The sequence below is a fragment of the Triticum dicoccoides genome, chromosome 3B (assembly GCF_002162155.2).
Source record: "Triticum dicoccoides isolate Atlit2015 ecotype Zavitan chromosome 3B, WEW_v2.0, whole genome shotgun sequence".
Lineage (NCBI taxonomy): Eukaryota > Viridiplantae > Streptophyta > Magnoliopsida > Poales > Poaceae > Triticum > Triticum dicoccoides.
In genome coordinates this window covers 823674534-823695687 of record NC_041385.1, presented here as the reverse complement: position 1 = coordinate 823695687, position 21154 = coordinate 823674534, and the positions used below count along the sequence as shown (strand labels likewise).

The window sequence follows — 21154 nt, the reverse complement described above, 5'->3', positions numbered from 1 at the left end:
GCACTTCACTTATATCTTTTGAGTATGGCTTTATAGAATGCTTCATGTGCTTCACTTATGTCATTTGAAGTTTGGATTGCCTGTTTCTCTTCACATAGAAAACCGATGTTCATAGAATGATCTTTTGCTTCAATTATATTTATTAGAGCATGGTCTTTTATAGAAAGAATTGAACTCTCATGCTTCACTTATCTATTTAGAGAGACTAACGGAATTGGTCAATTGCATGGTTAGTCATAAAATCCTACATAAAACTTATGGATCACTAAATATGATATGTTTGATTCTTTGCAATTGTTTTGCGATATAGAGATGATAATATGTGGGAAGTACTAGTAAGAAGTTGTGTTTAGTAAGAATATTTGTGTTAATGTTTGTGATTCCCGAAGCATGCACGTATAGTCTCTCGTTATGCTATGAAAGTTGGAGCATGATTTATTATTGATTGTCTTCCTTATGAGTAGTGGTCGGGGACGAGCGATGGTCTTTTCCTACCAATCTATCCCCCTAGGGGCATGCGTAGTAGTACTTTGCTTTGAGAACTAATAAACTTTTGCAATAAGTATATGAGTTCTTTATGACTAATGCGAGTCCATGGATTATACACACTCTTACCTTTTTGCAATTTGCTAGCCTCTACGGTACCGTGCATTGCCCTTTCTCACCTCGAGAGTCGGTGCAAACTTAGCAGGTGCATCCAAATCTCATGATATGATACGCTCTATCACACATAAGCCTTATTATATCTTCCTCAAAACAGCCACCATACCTACCTATTATGGCCTTTCATAGCCATTCCGAGATATATTTCCATGCAACTTCCATTGCTTCCGTTTTGATGACTTGAACATTCATTGTCATATTGCTTTGCATGATCATATAGCTGACATGGTAGTTGTGGCTCATCCAGCGTGCATCATTTTTCATACATGTTACGCTAGATCATTGCACATCCTGGTACATTGCCAGAGGCATTCATATAGTCATATTTTGCTATAGGTATCGAGTTGTAACTTTTATTCCTTTTGAGTTATAAGTAAATAGAAGTGTGATGATCATCATTTTTAGAGTTGTGCCCCAGTAAGGAAAGGATGATGGAGACTATGATTCCCCCACAAGTCGGGATGAGACTCCGGACAATGGGAGAAAAAAAAGAGAAAAAGAAAAAAAAGGAAAGAAAAAGAAAAAAAGAAGAAGAAAAAGAAAAAGAAAAAATAAAAAAAGAGAGAATGGGCATTGTTAGTATCCTTTACCACACTTGTGCTTCAAAGTAGCACCATGTTTTTCATATGGAGAGTCTCATATGTTGTCACTTTCATATACTAGTGGGAATATTTCATTATAGGATTAGATGCACACCCACTTAGTTTCATATCGAGCTTTCATACACTTATAGCTCTTAATGCATTCATTGCATGGCAATCCTTACTCCTCACGTTGATATCAATTGATGGGCATCTCCATAGCCCGTTGGTTAGCGCATTGATGTGAGACTTTCTTACTTTCTGTCTTCTCTATATTTATCCCCATCATCACACTCTATTCCACCCGTAGTGCTATATCCATGGCCCGCGCTCATGTATTGCGTCAGGGTTGAAAATTCTGAAGCGCGCTAAAAAGTATGAACCAATTGCTTGGCTTGTCATCGGGGTTGTGCATGATAAATACTTTGTGTTAAGAAGACAGAGCATGACAAGACTATATGATTTTTTAGGGATAGCTTTCTTTAGTGTTGATATTCTGAAAGACATGATTGTTTGTTGGGATGCCTGAGTATTGATGTCTTTATGTCAAATTATAGACTATTGCTTTGAATCACTTATGTCTCAATATTCATGCCATGACTAGATATATGATCAAGTTTATGCTAGGTAGCATTCCACATCAAAATTATATTTTTTTATCATTTACCTACTCGAGAACGAGCATGAATTAAGCTTGGGGGGTGTTGATACGTCTCCGTCGTATCTATAATTTTTGATTGTTTCATGCCAATATTATTCAAATTTTACATACTTTTGGCAACTTTTTATATGATTTATTTGGACTAACTTACTTATCCAGTGCCCAGTGCCCAGTTCCTATTTGTTGCATGTTTTTGTATCATAGAAAATCCATATCAAACGAAGTCAAAATTTGATGAAACTCCACAGAGAATTATTTTGGAATATTTGTGAAATTTAGGAGTTGGAATCATTGCAAACGAAGGCCCACACAGACCACGATACACCAGGGCACGCCCCAGGCCCCTGGCGCGTGGTGGTGAGTTGTGCTCACCTCGTACGTCGGTTGGAGCTCTACTTCGGGCGAAGGAAGCTTATATTAGGAAAAAATCGTGTAAAAAGATCAGCGCGATCGGAGTTACGGATCTCCGGTAATATAAGAAACGGTTTTCGGCCAGATCAGGAGAGCGCGAAACAGAAGAGAACAGAGAGGGAGATCCATTCTCGGAGGGGCTCCTGCCCCTCCGCCGCCATGGAGGCCATGGACCAGAGGGGGAACTCTCCTCCCATCTAGGGGGAGGCCAAGGAAGAAGAAGAAGGAGGGTGGGGGGGCCTCTCCCCCTCTCTCGCTTTGGCGCAGGAGTGCCACCGGGGCTAGGATCGTGACGGTGATCTACATCAACAATATTTGCTACCGTCAACACCAACTCTCTCCCCCTCTATGCAGCGGTATAAAAACCCTTCTCCTTGCTGTAATCTCTACTTAAACATGGTGCTTAAATCCATATATTATTTCCCAATGATCTATGGTTATCCTATGAGGTTTCAGTAGATCCGTTTTGTCTTGTGGGTTAATCGTGATCTTGGTTGGTATGATTGTATATTTTATTTATGGTGTTGTCCTATGGTGCCCTCTGTCTCGCGCAAACGTGAGGGGCCCCCGCTGTGGGGTGTTGCAATATGTTCATGGTTGCTTATTGTTAGTGTTGCGGGAGATGACAACAGCCTAAACGCGGATAAGTGGGTTATGGCGTATGGGAGTAAAGAGGACTTGATACTGAAATCTATGGTTGGGTTTCACGACCTTAATGATCTTAAGTAGTTGCGGATGCTTGCTAGAGTTCCAGTCATAAGTGCATATGATTCAAGTAGAGAAAGTATGTTAGCTCATGCCTCTCCCTCATATAAAATTACAAGAATGATTACCGGTAATTGTTATCGATTAGCTAGGGACAAATAAATTTCTTGTTGACAAAAGCTATCTACTTTTATTACCTTGCATTTTATTCTTAGTTTTATTCTCGCAAAGTACTCATAGTTCCATTCTCGCAAAATAGTTTCATACTTGTTTCAGGTAAAGCAAACACCAATTGTGCGTAGAGTTGTATCGGTGGTCGATAAAACTTGAGGGAATATTTCTTCTACCTTTAGATCCTCGTTCGGTTCGACTCTCTTATTTATCGAAGAAGGCTACAAACGATCCCCTACACTTGTGGGTTATCAGCGTCGAGAGGAGAAGCTGTGGCGAATGGAGTGTGTGCTCCCCGGCGAGGGAGGGCGGCTTTTATAGGCGGGCTTGGGCGGTGGGAGGGAGGCTGGCGTGTGTACGCGTGGCAGGATCGGGCGGGACATGCGTCGCCGCGCCATCACTACGCCGCCCGTGAGGCATCAATGAAGGCTAACCAGCGCGACAGCCTTGGCATTGATTCCCCGCGGAAACCGGGGCGATGAGGACGACAATGCACCGTGGTCACTCACTCGGCGGGCCGCCATTATTTCGCGCAAAGAACGATTCCCCCGGTGCCCCGGGCGCCCCCCAGCGCGCCAGGTTCGGCCTGGGTCCGCTGCCAATATCCTAGCAATCGCCTCCCGGTTCACTCGAGGGATTTTCGTGGTGGACCCGCTCAAATTCCATGGCATCCCATTCTCGTCACTTCTATATATACATGTGCATTGCATCGATGCGTCCTTGGTGTTTTTAGCGGTAACTTGAGGGTTCACATATTAGCCTTAGATGCGCAAGCATTATCAGGAAAAATATTGTCAAAGACTTTGTACACTGACTAATGTGGGTATATACTACTTTTGTTGATAGTACTCAGCCATGCCCGGTGCTTAGCGAGAGAGGAAAGACTTATTACAAACATCTATACTTCCTCTTTTCTGGTTTGAGCCGACATTTTTCCACATCTAGAGTGAAAAAATGGTAATAACAAGATATTAACAACATTATATATTTAAAGTAAATAAAAAATATCATATTGTTGTTCTTAAGACTGTTTGATGTGGACTTGTGGGACATTTGTGGTTACTTCTACGGGGAAGGCGTCAGGGCTGTCTCCAGAAATTAGAGGCACCGGTGCAAATTCCAAGATGGGGTCCTAATAAAATTGAAAAATGAGGTGTTTGTCCTAGTCTTCTATGCGGTGTCAAACATCAACTAGGACTAGTCTTCGCCACATCAACAAGAACAGATGGTCCAATCCGTCAGCTGTGCTATTAGACGTGACTCAATTTCAAATCAGTGCGATTTATTACTCACTTGTTGCAAAGTTGATGTTCTTTATTATGGTTTTTGATATAAAAAAATGCTAGCAGTCCGTTACCCTAGCCACAAATGTGGTGATTACCCAAGACCCCAGCCTCTTGGTGAACCCCCGTGTATTTCCTGCTCCTTCCCACTAAGGGCTCCTTTGATACAAAAGGAATTTTATAGGATTTTCAAAGATTTGGATCCTTACGAATCTTTTGTATGATGGTCATTTTTTTTGTGGGTGTATGATGGTCATTTGATTTGTAGGATTAGAATCTTTAAGATTTTTCCATAGGATTCATTCGTACTATATTTGAGAGGAAAATATTCATCCACTGAAAACCTCTTTGTAGGATTTCTGTGTTCTACATATGCTATCAAACACTCTTCCAAATCCCATAGGATATGAGAGGACATGACACTATTCCTACGTTTTCCCATTCCTACGTCTTGGGAATCCTGCGCCCTAATACTACTACTTCCCAATAATAAGAGCACTTATTACAAACCTCTATAATTCCACGTTTCTTGTTTGAGCCGACATTTTCAAGATCTAGCTTGAAAAAGTAATAGCATTTTTTTCAACATCTAGCTCTTGAAAAAAAATGCTAATATAGCAAGATATCAACGATTATAGATTTTAAGTAAATACAAAATATTTTCACAAAAAAAGTAAATGTGAAACATTATATTGTCGTTCCTAAGACTAAGAGTGTTAGATGTGGACACTAATGCAGAACCGGACTATAGCACCGGTTCGTAAGGCCCTTTAGTGCCGGTTCTATAACTGGCACTAAAGGGTGGGGACTAAAGCCCCCCCCCTTTAGTACCGGTTCTGCACGAATCGCCGCTAAAGGGCCACCACGTCGCACGTGCCAGCGCCGGGGGCGGGGAGCCCTTAACACCAACCGGTACTAAAAGGTTTGGGGGGTTTTGGTTTTATTATTTATTTTCCCTTTAATTTTGTGTTTTTCATTTAATTTAGAGATTGTTTTCCATTTATTTTCCCTTACATAAATTATATAATAACTCATCATCATCATCATATTAATATAAAAACTCTTGCGCCTGAGCCCATAGTTTTTGTTATATTTGTGAAATACGTACATATTTGTACGTAAAATAAGCATACTCAAAACATGGTATATACTACCTAAAAATTAGTATATATACTACCTAATCATTGTTATATACTACATACTACACGTACATACTCTCTATTTCGACGAATACTACATACAACATACAAAACACAAGTGGTGGTAACTTCCACATATATATATGAGACGTGTGGGGTAACTACCACCGGATGGTAGGATGGATTTTCCCTATATATGTGTGTGTGTTGTATTCCGGTCATGAATACAAGACAAAAACAAGAAAGCGTACACAAGGTATTATAATGCGTACATATTTATTAGGAAACTAGGACGTCATTTTATAGATGGAAATAAATTGCAAGGTATTATAATAACATGCATTATTATGGCAGGTATGGCATGCAACAATATTTGGAAAGTGATCAATCGCATGGGACTTACCTGCATGGTGCTTAGGTGCCTGGGCACCTAGGTGCCCCAAACATTTTACCTATATATATATATATATATACCTTATTGTTAATGACTATATATATAGTCATTAACACTATTTTTATCATCATTATGTAATCACCACCAACAGTAGCTTAAAGAAGAAACATTCACTTGTACAAAAAGCAAAGATATCATCGAGTTCAACATGGCCATGAGATTATTATAAGCGTTCATAACTAAGACTACAAAAGCAAAATCACTAATAATTAAGTTCAGGACAAAGAACACGGACATGAGACGACAAGTACTAAGAGCAGGAACTAACTATTCACTCATGCTGCTCTCTCTCAGGTAAAATGGCATAGAACATGTGTAGCTCTCCTGATTCATCATATTGGAGTATGCAGATGAACCTGTCTCCTAATCGTGGATTGCACTTCTGATTGTTGCCCCCTAGTACTTCTCTATGGTCATTCACAATTTTGCTCCGGTCTTTCACTATTAAGCATTTCTCGATTTTAGAAATCTTTAATGCACTCATGTGCAATGTAGGATGTCTTGGCCGTAAGCTAACCATTGACATGCGACCAACCATCTTTTCTAAATAGATGTGACTGTAGTTCAATACGAACACTATTGGTCGCACATTTTGAGTACTAAGATTTGCAAGTCTAGGAAAATAATTTCTCTTGACAACATCAAGATCCTCAAGCCATCAAACATATTGACTTATCTCCTTGCAGTTTAGTTCAGCCCCGAGACAGTGGACGGTCCTGTCTACCAAGCGTCGGACATATTTGCTTGAATGGAAATAAGCTGTCAATAGAAATTAGTTGTCAACTATTTTTAAAATAAACAATATCAAAGACATAAATATGATTGAGGAACTCACATAATGGTAGAACTGGAGGCGTCTGCACATCGACCCAGATATCAGTATTACCTTCCATATCATCTTCCTGACGAATATTAAAGGAGATAACCATATTAGGCTCAAACGCATAAGCCTTGCATAGTGCTTGCCAAATTTTGCATTCAAAATAGGTTTAGGTGTCTGCATTGTATAATTTTGCGTGGAAAGTATAACCATGCCCATTCTTCAAGTAAACTCTCTTTACCTCCATAGTTTTCATAGTACTAAAACCTATCTTATCCAATACAAAAATTCTTGCATGACAGGGGATACGCTAGTAGAATAGTAAAAATTAAAATAATAAGTTGAAGCAAATGAAGCATATGCTTAATTACGAAAAAACACTTGTCATTGTGACTTATTGCATTCACTTCGAAGGTCTCATCCAGCTTGATGCTGAAGCGTCTACCATCAATGAGGAAATTTCTGTCGCACGTGTCGCGCTTGTCTTCGCAATATTCGCACATAACAAAATCATTCTCGTTGTCAGACATTTCCTATGTTCATATATAGTTGAAACATTAATTGATATAAACACTTACTAGCAGTTCTATTAATTCAACTCTATTAATTCAGCTAGTTCTATTAATTCAACTAAGCACTTACTAAAACTAAACTAGTTCTAAGCTTCTTACTAAAATCTCATATATAGTAAACTTTTAAATCTTTTAATTAATTATTAGATCAACTAGTTCTGAGTTGTTTTATGCTCTATTTAGAGTTTCTTTGTGAATATTTTTGCTTTAGGTAAAAAAAATTAATATTCTTTTATTTATTTCAGAGTAATTTTATATTGTATTTAGAGTTTCTTTGTGAATATTTAGGGTTGATGACGTGGCTTTGAATGGTGCATACTGAACGCAAAAAATTCTGGAGTTCTAATAAGTTAAAAAAATAAAGCGTTGGTGTAATAGATGAGTTTTCGTCCGAAACCCTAATACTTCGGAAGAGATTGTCCAGTTTGTACACGAAGTGCATCCAGTGTTTGTCGTAACCCTCTCAACTTTTTCGCACATGCTATGTGGGTGAAATGATGATACCATGCCAAAATTCAACCTTTTCAGAGTTCATTTGTAGTGCTTTTCAATTTCAGGGTCATTTAGCTCAAAACAAATCTGTAAATGTATGAAAAAAAGCAAATGATGTTAGAAAGAGTTGAAAGTTGATAATGTGGCTTTGAATGGTGCATACTAAATGCAAAAAATGTCTAGAGTTGTAATAAGTTTAAAAAAATAAAGTGCCGGCATAACAGATGAGATTTCGTCCGAAAACCCGATACTTTGAAAGAGATTGTCTAGTTTGTACATGAAGTGCATCCAATTTTTGCCGTAACCCTCTCTACTTTTTTGCACGTGCTATGTGGGTGAAATGATGATACCATGCCAAGTTTCAACCATTTCAGAGTTCATTTGTAGTGCCTTTCAGTTTCAGGGTCATTTAGCTCAAAACAAATCTGTAAATGCATGAAAAATAGAAAATGATGTCAGAAAGGGTTGAAAGTTGATGGCGTGGCTTTGAATGGTGCATACTGAACGCAAAAAAAGTCTGGAGTTGTAATAAGTTTTAAAAAAAAGTGCCAGTGTAAAAAATGAGTTTTCGTTTGAAACCCTAATACTTCGAAAGAGATTGTCCAGTTTGTACACGAAGTGCATCCAGTTTTTTCCTTAACCCTCTCTACTTTTTCGCACATGCTATGTGGGTGAAATGATGATACCATGCCAAGTTTCAACTTTTTCAGAGTTCACATGTAGTGCTTTTCAATTTCAGTGTCATTTAGCTCAAAACAAATGTGTAAATGCATGAAAAATAGCAAATAATGTCAGAAAGGATTGAAAGTTGATGAAGCGGCTTTTAATGGTGCATACTGAACGCAAAAAAGTCTGGAGTTGTAATAATTTAAAAAAATAAAGTGCCGGTGTAACAGATGAGTTTTCATCCGAAACCCTGATACTTCGAAAGAGATTTTCCAGTTTGTACACGAAGTGCATCCAGTTTTTGCCGTAACCCTCTCTACTTTTTCCCACATGCTATGTGGGTGAAATGATGATACAATGCCAAGTTTCAACCTTTTCAGAGTTCATTCGTAGTACTTTTCAATTTCAGGGTTATTTAGCTCAAAACAAATCTATAAATGCATGAAAAATAGCAAATGATGTCAGAAAGGATTGAAAGTTGATGACGCGGCTTTGACTGGTGCATACTGAACGCAAAAAAAGTCTGGAGTTGTAATAAGTTTTAAAAAATAAAGGCCGGTGTGACAGATGAGTTTTCTTCCAAAACCCTGATACTTCGAAAGAGATTGTCCAGTTTGTACAGGAAGTGCATCCAGTTTTTGCCGTAACACTCTCTACTTTTTCGCACATGCTATGTGGGTGAAATGATGATACCCTGCCAAGTTTCAACCTTTTCAGAGTTCACTTGTAGTGCTTTTCAATTTCAGGGTCATTTAGCTCAAAACAAATCTGTAAATGCATGAAAATATCAACGATGTTAGAAAGGGTTGAAAGTTGATGACGTAGCTTTGAATGATGCATACTAAACGCAAAAAAGTTTGGAGTTGTAATAAGTTTAAACAAATAAAGTGCCGGTGTAATAGATGAGTTTTCGTCCAAAACCCTGATACTTCGAAAGAGATTGTTCAGTTTGTACACGAAGTGCATTCAGTTTTTGCCATAACTATCTTTACTTTTTTGCACATGCTATGTGGGTGAAATGATGATACCATGCCAAGTTTCAATCTTTTAAGAGTTCATTCGTAGTGATTTTCAATTTCAGGGTCATTTAGCTCAAAACAAATATGTAAATGCATGAAAAATAGCAAATGGTGTCAGAAAGGGTTGAAAATTGATGCCGGTGTAACAGATGAGTTTTCGTCCGTGTAAACATGTAAAAATATACATAAGAAATACATTTCTCATCAATGATCTTTTTGTGTAGAATCTAAATTGTCAATAAGAATCTACCCCGGTTTAAGAACCGGCGAAGACTCCTATTGCAGCCACAGATCCTACACATAGAGTTCACTGAAGACCAAGTGGTTGTGATAGTTTGAGAAGTAACATATTTAAAGTGGTAAAAACCTTGTTAGCCGAGCGAGGTGGGACTAAAAAACCGCCGCAACTAAAAAACTTTAGCACCGGTTTGCGGCATGAACCGGTACTAAATGAGTAAATGTGCTAGTGGGGGCCCCAGCCTGACAACAGCCTGCCACAACATCTTTAGTGCCGGTTTGTGGCATGAACCGGTACTAAAGGTTCTCCATGAACCGGTACTAATGAGTGACGCCCGCCTAGCAGTTTGAACCGGCACTAATGTGACCATTAGTGCCGGTTCATCTATAAACAGGTACTAATGTACTGAACATTAGACCCTTTTTCTACTAGTGGGACTTGTGGAACATTCGTGATTACTACTACGGGGAAGGCACTGATTGCTGGTTGGCCCATTCTCCTTTGGGAATCTAGGAGCAAAATGTGTTCCGCACTTTTTAGAAAAAGAATAATGTGGCTTGCATAGTTTGGTCAGTAGTCAATGCTAGAGTTTTGTTAGCCAGAAGTGACAAGACACGTAGGTAAACACCTTTAGTCCTAGTAGTATTATCTAGGATGGATTGCTTATTTTACATCTTTTATTGAGCAAAACTCGCACAATGATACCCTGCAAAATCAAACTCACATAATAATAATATAACACGGTAAAATAAGCTTGCGCGTCTCATAAGGTAGCCCTAACTTGCATTTTGTAAAGGTTGTGTTCAAAACCGCGTTTGCGTGTTTTGCTTAGTTGGTGTGTATATCCATAGCTTTTTTCCAACCGGACTCACAACCCCTTTCCATTAATTTTACAATCAACAGAAATACATCAGTCTTTATCCAAGTTCATCACCTAACTCAAACCAGATAAACCTTTGCGCGAAATGAGGCTAAAAAGGGGGCAGCGAGTTGGCGCATCATCAGAAAACCCGCCACATGATGATCCTGGAACGGACCGCCAACCATGGGGCGAAAACCTGATGACACTTACAGGCCACTGCTCAAAAACACAAAGTACCGAACGACCCAGGATGAAACAACTAGCAGACTCCAGCGACTAAGCGAAACAGCCACGATACAAAATACCAGCGGACATCAAACCCAAGTGGGAAGCGAAGTTAAAAATGTCAGGCGCTGATCGCACCTAACCAATCTGCACACCATCTCTGTCTCCCAAGAGCAGTCTGTCTCGAGGGAAGGATCTGTCCGCCAGCGCCGCAGCAGCATGTGCCAATCTCTTCACACCCGCCTGGAGCTTCACCCTATCCTCTTCCTTCAGTAAACCTGCCCAATACATCATAAAAGAACATGTCGTGAAAACAGCCTCCAGAGGAGATCGAACGACATGTTTATCAAACGTAACTTTATTGCAGAGAATCCAAATCCCCCAACATATCGCAACAATTATCATCATATAGATATGCTTTCCGCCCGGAAAGAATTTATAAAGCCAAGACAAACTTTGCCAAAGGGAGCGAGGGCAGCAAGATGCCCCTGCCCTCATGCCCAGCGTCCCCCAAACTGAACGAGCGAGCGAGCAAGAAAAAAACAAATGGTTTGCCGTTTCAACATTAGTACAGAAGGAACAAATGGGATTTCCAGGCCAATTCCTGCACGCATGTTATCACGGGTAAGGATGGCATTTTGAAATAATTGCGAAAGGAAGATCTTAATCTTCAGCGGGATATGCGCTTTCCACACCATTTTATAGTTAGGACCTAACAGGTTTCTCTCCAGCCATTCGTACAAGGATTTGGTGGTAAATTTTCCTTTACCACCAAGGGTCCAAGAAATCGTATCTGGGGATTCATTCAACGTCAACTTTTTAGCTTCCATGACCATCCAAGCCCATTGATCGCCCAACGCCCCAACCAATCTGCGTCTGAAGCCAATCTCATAGTTACTTGCAGCCCAGGATGCAACAGTGCAATCCTGATCCTGGCAGACATTGAACAAGTCAGGAAAATGATCTTTCAGTACAATGTTTTCGACCCACGGGTCATACCAGACCCTAGTAAGGTTCCCGCTCTCAATATTAACTTTTCTACCAGCCATATATGAATCTTTGACTTTCATAATGGCTTTCCAGCAGGGGGAGTCCGAAAAGCGACTCCGGATGTTAGCTACTGTTTTGTTCCTGAAATATCTAGCTCGCACAATACGTTGCCACAAACCATCACTCGTTTCTAGTTTCCACCACCACTTAACGAGCAAGGCAATATTTTGTTTATGAAGATCTTTAATCCCTAAACCCCCAATCCTCCTGGATCTGCAAACTCTCGTCCACTTAACCATATGATAACCATGTTTCTTATTCTTTCTCCTCCAAAAGAAACGTCTTCGATGTTTATCCAGTTTCTCAATAAAAGTTTTATTGAAGAGGAACATCGACATGAGGAAGGAGGGGATCCCATCCAAACTGGATCCTAACAGAGTCAGTCTGGCTCTAGATGATGCCGCATAAGCCACCCAGGCATCGAGTTTTTTGATCATTTTACCATCAAGGAAGTCCAGATCAACATTCCTGAGAGTGGAATAGGTAACAGGGACCCCCAGATATTTCATAGGTAGAGTCCCCACTTGGCACCCAAACATGTTCGCATAAACCAAGTCAATATTATTATCACCCCCAATACTGAAAGCTTCGCTCTTCTCAAAGTTGATCTTAAGTCCTGACATAAGCTCAAAGAGATACAACAAGAGTTTGATGTTGACAGCTTTGTCAACATCATGCTCAAAGCACATCACCGTATCATCAGCATATTGCAAGATGCCCACCCCATCCTCAATAAGATCAGCAGCTAAACCTTTGACAAGGCCATTCTTCTGAGCTGCTAGCACCATTTTAGTCAGGAAATCAGCTGCTAGATTGAACAGGAAGGGGGAGTGAGGATCCCCCTGTCTCACTCCCTTAGAACTTTGAATATAAGGTCCCACCTCATCATTGATCTTGACAATAACCGTGCCATTTTTTAGGATCTGAGAGACCCAGCCACACCACTTAGGATTAAACCCACGCTTTTCATGACAGTCAAGCAAAAAATCCCAGTTTACTTTGTCATAGGCCTTCTCGAAATCGAGCTTAAGAACCACTCCAACTTGTTTTTTGACATGAGTGTAGTGCATAATCTCATGCAAAGAGAGGATACCATCCACAATATGCCTCCCTTTAATAAAGGCATTCTGCTGAATACTGAACAGCTTACGGGCATATCTGCTAGCCCTAATATCCATGGCTTTGGTGAGAAGTTTATACGGGCAGCGCAGCAGACAAATGGGCCTATACTGCTGGATTCTACTAGCATTGCTCGACTTAGGCAGCAAAGTAATGATGCCATAGTTAAGTCGTTGCACATCTAACTTGTTAGCGTGAAACCACTCAAATAAGCAGAAAAGATCCTGAGCTACAACACCCCAGAAGTGTTGATAGAATTTCACGGGGATATCATCAGGCCCGGGGGCACGGTTAGATTTCATCTCAAATAGAGCATGTTTAATATCCTCCAAAGAGAAGGGTCGAGTCAAGTCCTCGTTCTCATCCGGGGAAATCATCTCGTCCTGAGACCATAAAGTTGCATTGATCTGGCAAATATTGCCAGGAGGTGTATATCCATAGCTATTTAAAATGATTGGCATTCTATTTTATTTTTATTTATCTTGGGCATGTTGTCTCTACTTTTTGTTTGTGTGTGTGTGCGCGCTGAAAACGACAGGTTTTGTATGGAAAAACAGAAGGATTAAAGAAAGGCTCAAGTCAACTATCTACAATTCCCCTATAGCCTAAAACTTGCACTTATTCTAGCATGCTGGCTGCACGATAGCGACTAGTTAACCGAGCAGCTACTGGCTTACTTGCAAGACTTGTTTTTGTTTGGTTACCTCATCTGCAAGACTTGAACGACTAATTCAAGTCCGTTCTGTAAAATAAAAGCTGATCGAGTACTTAGCCATGTGTAGTGTACATAAGTTCATAATAATGGAGTGATGTACTATGCGTACATGTAAATTTGGAAAACGTCCCCCGTTTTAATTTACCCGGTACCGGTGCGTACCGTCCAGCCAATGGATGGAAGACGTACACTGCATATGCATATTCAAACGATTCCGCCGTCGAGAAGGTCCTGGTCGTCGATCGGGTAGATGCACCACGGGCGGTCCCGGGAGATCCACGCAGACAAAATCTCTGGCGTTCACTGGAATATTTTTAGCACTAGTGGGCGGGGAGTCGGTGACTCGGTGGTATAATAACGGTATGGTACGAAAAGGGTGGGGGTTGCAAAGGTTAAAATTAAAAAAGGTGCTCTCGTGGGCAGAAAGGGAGAGGAATGAGCCGCATTTTGATGCTAGCGTGCTAGCGTTGGACTCGTCGAAACGTGTGTGATTATGCATGCACTTTTACCACGATGGGTGGAGCATCTGCGTGCCACCGTCGCGGAAGCACTCGCAAAGTCGCAACTCTGCCGGATTCGTCGTCCAAAGCTAGCAAGTCATCGTGGGAGCCTGGCGACGGGGTGGGTGGGTCGTGCGGCCACGCCATGGCAGGGATGGTGGCGTGGCGCCTCTGCTCTGACTTTGTCTCGGCCGGACCGGAGGGAGGGAGGGACGGGGGTTGGCGGGGGAGCGGCACGGCGTACGGTCGCAGAAGAGGAGAAGTGCCGGCCCGAATGTCAAAGGCAGTAGGAGTACTAGCAGTAGTGGCAGCAGGATGCGGCGTGCCGAACGACGTTCCACGGAAGAAAGAAAGAATGGGTCGCGGAGGTGGACGCGCGAGCCGAACGACGCCAGTCTCGGATCTGGGAAACGACTCACCCAGCCATCCGACCGTCGCGGAGGTGGGTGGGCGCGCGCGCGACGACTCGTACTATGTGCTTGGTGGCTCCCTTGGGCCTCAAAGAAAGGTGAAAGGGAAGGCTCCCGTGCCATGGCGACCCATCCATGATCCATCCACGACCGTCTCCAGTTCCAGCTCCTAGTCCCTTTCTCAGGCTCCGGCGGGGCGGGCTTGTCCTGCTCGCTCGATTGATTCGATGCCACTTCATTCATTCATGGAGGAAAACTACTACTCCATCAGTACGTGTGTCTGGTGAATTAAGCCGGTCAGCGTGGACCGAGCCAGTCAACTCGGCCGAATGCCAGCTCCTGGCTGCACCACCTTTTCTTACCTACTACTGCGAGTCTTGCTCTGACCGCCCGGTCGGTCTCAGTCAGACTCTCAGCGTCAGACCACACGCAAATTTATCCTCTCTTTTTTTTGTATCATGAGTACTGCAACCGCTCATCCCGCTCCCGGCGTGCTGTAAGAAAAAGCTGAGCTCGATCGACGCTTGTTCGTTTGTTTGACCGTGTTCGCCATCCGATATACTCATATACAGTGGTGCGAGCTGCTAATAGTAAGCCAAAGAAGCAGTAGCTTTGGACCAGTCGCAAAACTCACGCTAGTCAACTAGTCAAGTAAACAAGCTGGTTAACTTGACACACCTTGCAAGATTGAGGATGAGGACGAACCAAAAATGGGCGCAACAACGAACCAGATCACATAAAACGCGTGACCTGGCAAACTTTGGTCCGAAGGAAACGAGGATTTAAAAGACCCTCAACGACCGAGTTGCTTTGCTTGCTCGTTTTTCTTTTATTATTTTCTATTAGTGTCTTCTGTGGCTAGCATATGTTATCCGTGATCGTGTAATCTCAATCCAGAAGGCTCCAGAACAACCCTTGTGTGGTTGAGCAGCTTGCTATGGTGGCTTGGCCTTACTTTAGTTTACTCCAAAGATGCGTGCATGCACCTTGCTGCCACTGCTCCAATTCTTGAATGCCACGCCATGAAATGGAACAGGGACAGCTCTGGATCATGTTTTTCTACACACGCATGCAAAAGAAAAAAAAAGTTTGCTAATTCTACGTGGATATTCTATTTGAGAACTTTTTTTTAGCCTCGATCGCTACATTGCCTATCCTTTGTTCTTTTCTAAGAAAGCTTCGATCCATTCAATCATTTATCATGGCAACACAAGAAGCATAAAAAATAACTAAACTACATCCACGTCAGTAGACCACCCATCGTCGACTACAAATACTAGGGTGAGCCGAAGCCGCGCCGCTGTTATCACTTCTTCCTCGCCGGAGCCAGACAAAACTTGTTGTAGTAGACAATTAAAAATTCGCCGTGCTAAGGCCACACAGAAACAACACACCAAAATAGTAACCGTTGTCGATGAAGAGAAGCGTATACTGGAAGGATAAAAGATGTAGACACATGACTGAAGACTAGATTCTGAACCATCGAAGGCCAGCATCAACCGAATCCCGCGAGATCGAACATAGACACACCACCACACGTCCTCCGACAATGCTAGATGCGTCATCAGGACATGGATCAAAACTTGGGAGACATTATTCCTACTACAGTCATCGCCCCAACCGAGATGTTGAACCGAACAAAAACGAGAGCGGGGGTCCCTCGTGTCGGTGAGGGATCAGGGTCCTCCGCACGTCCATGGCCCAAAGGCCATCAGAGGGGAGGTGTACTGCTGGCGGTGCCGATGGCGAGAGGGGAAACCCGAGTCGCCCGGAGTTGCTTCTTGTGGAGGAGGAAAACTTTCCTGTTCATGTTTGGACTTTCGCCCATCCTCTGCTTCTGCTAGTTGATTTCTCTGACTGGTCCGAGATGAAACTACGTGGACTTATCCTAGTACGATACCCTAATCAAACATTCAACTGCTTAGATGGCAAGACTGACCGTATTGTTTCGCCATCCGATGTGCAGTAGCTAGTGCGACCTATTCGCATCTACCACAAGCATGCCAGAGCTTCAAACACACCTCGCAAAAGTCACAATAGTCAAGTAAACAAGTACTAGTACACAAGTTGATTAAGTTCAGGCAAGCACCTTCCAAGATGAGACACGAACACGAACTCAACAATATCACATGGTTAAAACTTGAATGCGAGCTTACTGAGTCGACTTGATCAAAGGGATGAGGATTTTCCTTTTAATCCATACGGTCGGTCGAGTAAAATTGCTTGCTCCCTTTTGTATTGCAGGGTCCTCTGTTGTCGGCACATCTGTGGTTGTGATCTCAGCCTAGGTAGAAAGCTCCAGCACAACCGTTGTATGATGTGTACAGTCCCATTACTTTTGTTGATTGACTCATGTAATGTCAACGGGCGGGTGCAAGCCTTCGTTCTTGGAAGAAGGCATGTATTTGGATTGGACGAACGTTCGGGCAAACCAAAAACTGGATTTACTCCAAAGGCGCGTGCATGCATGCACCTTGCAGCCACTGTCTGAATTCTTGCATTGCACATCAGCTGCTGAATGGAACAGGGAGCTCTGGCGAAAGTCCCTATCTGAGCCCGAGCTGATATGTGCTCGTTATCCTGGTCGCCCGCTCCCTCTTAGATTCGCACTCGACGATGTATTTCTATGCATATTCAAAGCAGTATATGCATCTTTATTCCCGGCCATGGCCCACCAACCTAACACATTAATGCGACGTTGACCGTCATGCTAGCGCCGTGCCCTAGACGAGGAAGGCTGCCAGCGGTCTGGGCCGTGCCCCAGACGTTCTGTTCCGACGCCCGCTGCATTCCCTGGCCCATTTACTGCCATCCGTCTCCCCACCAAACAGCGCCTTCCTCTTCAAGATCCCTCTTGTCACTTTTCATCCCAACAAACCAGATCGTGCCGCCGCCACCATGTCCAAGCTGGCGACAATATCGTGCTATTTTTTATCTATGCTACCAGACCCCATCATCATGTTAATTTTGATTCCAAGCTGCTTAACTCCCATATCAAAGATCATCCACCGTAGCAGGTTTCAGTATTGTGTAACAGATATTATGTACATTCGAATCACAAACTACAGGCTCCTGAATACATGCAAAATTACCATCGAACACCTATAACTCTTCCATTTTCAGATGCATGTTCAGCATTCAGAAAACACATCACTTTCAAATCCTAAACAGTGCCAATGAATGATAAACAACTAGCCTTACAAACTGAATTGAACATCCATAATCCATACATTCAGCATCGTGATCTCGATTCCATTCCGCAGCTAAATTCAGAAACAAGCATCCAACAAGACTCATACATGAACTATAAGTCATAACTAATAACCAATTGTACAACAACCTTCGAATTAGTAACAACATGCTCCAAGCTGGATAGACCATCATCCATTCATAACCGTACACTACTTAAGAACAACATCAACTACTTGTCTGAATGTTCTGAACACCAAGGGGATGTCAATGCACATATGACAACATCACTGCTAATCCCTCAACAACAAAAATTCAGCAATGCATACTGGTTTGATAGATTTAGGGAAACACACCCCTTAACCCAACCAGATGCCTGTAGGTTCATCTTCCCGGTGGACATCTCGGACTCCGGCAGCGACGCCTCTCGTCTCACACCTTTTACTCTGTCTTCCTCACGGACCTGCTTGTCCGCACTCATGGCCAAATGAACCACCGCGAACGCTGCCTGTTCCATCGGGGTTGCGCTCTCATCCAATCCCTCCATTGCAAGAAAAAAAGTAAGCAATCAAGAAATCGTGAATTAAAACACCCTGCTTCTCAAAACGATACTGATGTTACCTGCTCATGGGTCGCATCGGGAACTCCATCATCGTCAATAGAGTCGCCCCTCTCCACACATGTCGTCTCAGCAATTCAACCCTTTTTGACCAAAATGAGTAGTAGCTCCTCGAAGTATTGACCTAACAGAATGAATTGTCTCCATTTGCACAACCTGAAAGTGAACCTCCTGTGCCACAGATCAGCTTCTGTGGTTGTGCTCCTCACTGCGTTCTGCTATGTACCAACCATTGTCTTTGGACCGCAAAACAACCTGATGAGAGCAAGGCAATCGCAATGACACGACCTACTGTTCTCAACCCCGCCTTTCCCTACAAAAAAAAACAGGAAAAAGGAGAGAACATTTCAGCTACAACTCCCGCATGAGATTACATGCATGTTGTCCTCTCCACATTTAGCCTGCTTTCGCCGTATCTAATGCCAAATCCTTTCTCCACGAACACAGGTTGTAGAAGTTGTATGCTTCACGCACAGAATCAAAGGTTGTACCCAAAGCTGGCACTATGACATTGTCCCCAGGATTGTCGGCGAAACCATGGATAGCCTTCTCCAGAGCAGTAGTCTGGTTAGGACATGGCGTCCTTCCTGGGGCAGTAGCACCTACCCTCACCCTGCAACCACCCACAAACAGATATGAGTTTCATGTATAGTTTCACACGAAGCGCTCAGCCGACACATCAGTTTTTGCAGTGTCACCGTTCTCGAACAGTAACATTTTTGTTTCATCTATGCTACTTTTGGTTCAGCTGCACAATCAACTCCGGAACGACACAGATCCTTCTGGTTCCTACAATTTTCTACTTTTCACATGCAACAATGTCCTTTCGCATCAACTCAACAGCTACATGTTCATTCATTCCTTCAAACCACAAATCATGCAATGTCCATTACAACTTAACTTATACTAGTTCTGAATTTCACCAAACTTCATTAACCGTTCAATCAGCTCTGCATCCATATTTACATGGACACACGCCTGTAACTTTTTCTAGAAGTTCAGGAAGTACAAACATAGCAATTTAATTTTGTGGATCTGCAGAATTGCCATACCTTATTTTCTGGCCAGGAGCTCTAGGGTCGATCTATCCAATTGACTGCTCCGACACTCTCGGCGACCCTTTTTGACCTGCATCTTCCGCCCCTTCCGTCGCACAGATCTGGCCGTCCGCACCTACTTCCACCATAGGCGCCACCGGCTCCTCAGCCGGCCGCGCCACTGGGTAGTGCAGCGGCTGCATCAGAATATTTGCTGTTATTTACCTCTTCCAGAACGGCTGTCATACACACCCAAATTGGCCACAGAAGGTCTCAACTTAGCGAGCACCATCCAAAATCGCGCGCCAGAAAATACAAAGGGGGCACATTGTGCACCTCTTAATTGGCGTCCATCGGTTCCGTTCGCCCTGTCGCCCACGAGAATCGCCGCATAGCTTCGCCGGCAAGTGACTAATCCAGCGGCGGAGGTAGGAGACGACCCTAACTGCGTTTACTCAGTCCCTGTCCGTAACTGGAAAGCAAGTCTCTTGGGCCATGGATCGGGAACAACATGCTGTCATGGGCCACGGCTCTGTTTGGAGCCGTCCACGGCGTTGTAGCTCCGTCACAAACATGGCCCATAGTCCAGGGTTCACGGCGCACGTATTTCGCTTTTCCTACTATTTCGTCCGCCCCTTTAAATGGCCCACGCAATTAATGGCTCGTATCCCCACGCTAACGGGAACCGCCCAGATTACGAGCGCATTTGTGCTCGAGCACATAAACTCCGCGTCCGGAGCTCTGGCTCCTACTTTTCTAGAAGAAGAAAAAAAGGTACGGCTTTGCTGATTCTAAGTGGCTATTCTTTTACAGGAAATAAAAGGAGAACATTCTTCAGTCTCTATCGCCCTATATATGGTGCCAAAAGACCTAGTCTGGAAAATAGCTTGGTCCTATGCCATGTGTAACTCAGAATGGATTGACCCGTTACTGCATAGCGAGGCAGTAAAATGACATGCACTAGCGATCCAGCCAACGGTTCAACATGCTGCAAGTTGGGGTAGATGAATTGGAAGGCAGGTTCAGTTCAGAGGCCTATTTCCTCAGCCGCGACATGGCAGATCCCGGTTACAAATACCATACCGACGCCGATGACGTCCCTCAGGTTCCCGTCTCCCCCAGTGTGGGCGAATCCTTCGTCGGCACCTCATTTTCAGTTTCTTCAGGGTCAAGTCCCGGTGGCAGGCAGGCACGGCATCATCATCTTTGCACCTGATGCCCATCACATCCAGCTCGTTATCAGTTTCTTCAGAGTTGACACTCTTGGTGGCACGGCATCCATATTCCATAATCATCTTGTGCCTCATGAATGACGAACGGTTCCTTTGCTTTGTCCGTCTATCGATTTGAAGTGTGGTGACGAATCTACTACACTTTCTCAGGTTCCAGCCGTGGTTGTCTTGATCGGTCGAGGTTCCCTCCTGTGGATTCAGTCAGGAGGGATGATCTCCTTTCCATCCAGTCCCGGCACTCTCCTCTCGCCCCTGCCCCCGCTCTCCTAGGGTTCCTCCGCCGCCGCCGCCGCTAGCCCTCTCCCCCGTTTGCCTACTCCT

At 43.2% G+C, this 21154-nt stretch overlaps 1 long non-coding RNA gene across 1 annotated transcript; it reads right to left on the bottom strand.

The window, feature by feature from the left end:
* Positions 1-18056: 18056 nt before the first annotated feature.
* On the bottom strand, positions 18057-18625 carry LOC119282502. Its single transcript, XR_005138751.1, has 2 exons — positions 18567-18625; positions 18057-18486 (listed from the first exon to the last, which is right to left on the bottom strand). It is a non-coding gene; the product is annotated as an uncharacterized LOC119282502 (long non-coding RNA).
* Positions 18626-21154: the final 2529 nt, after the last annotated feature.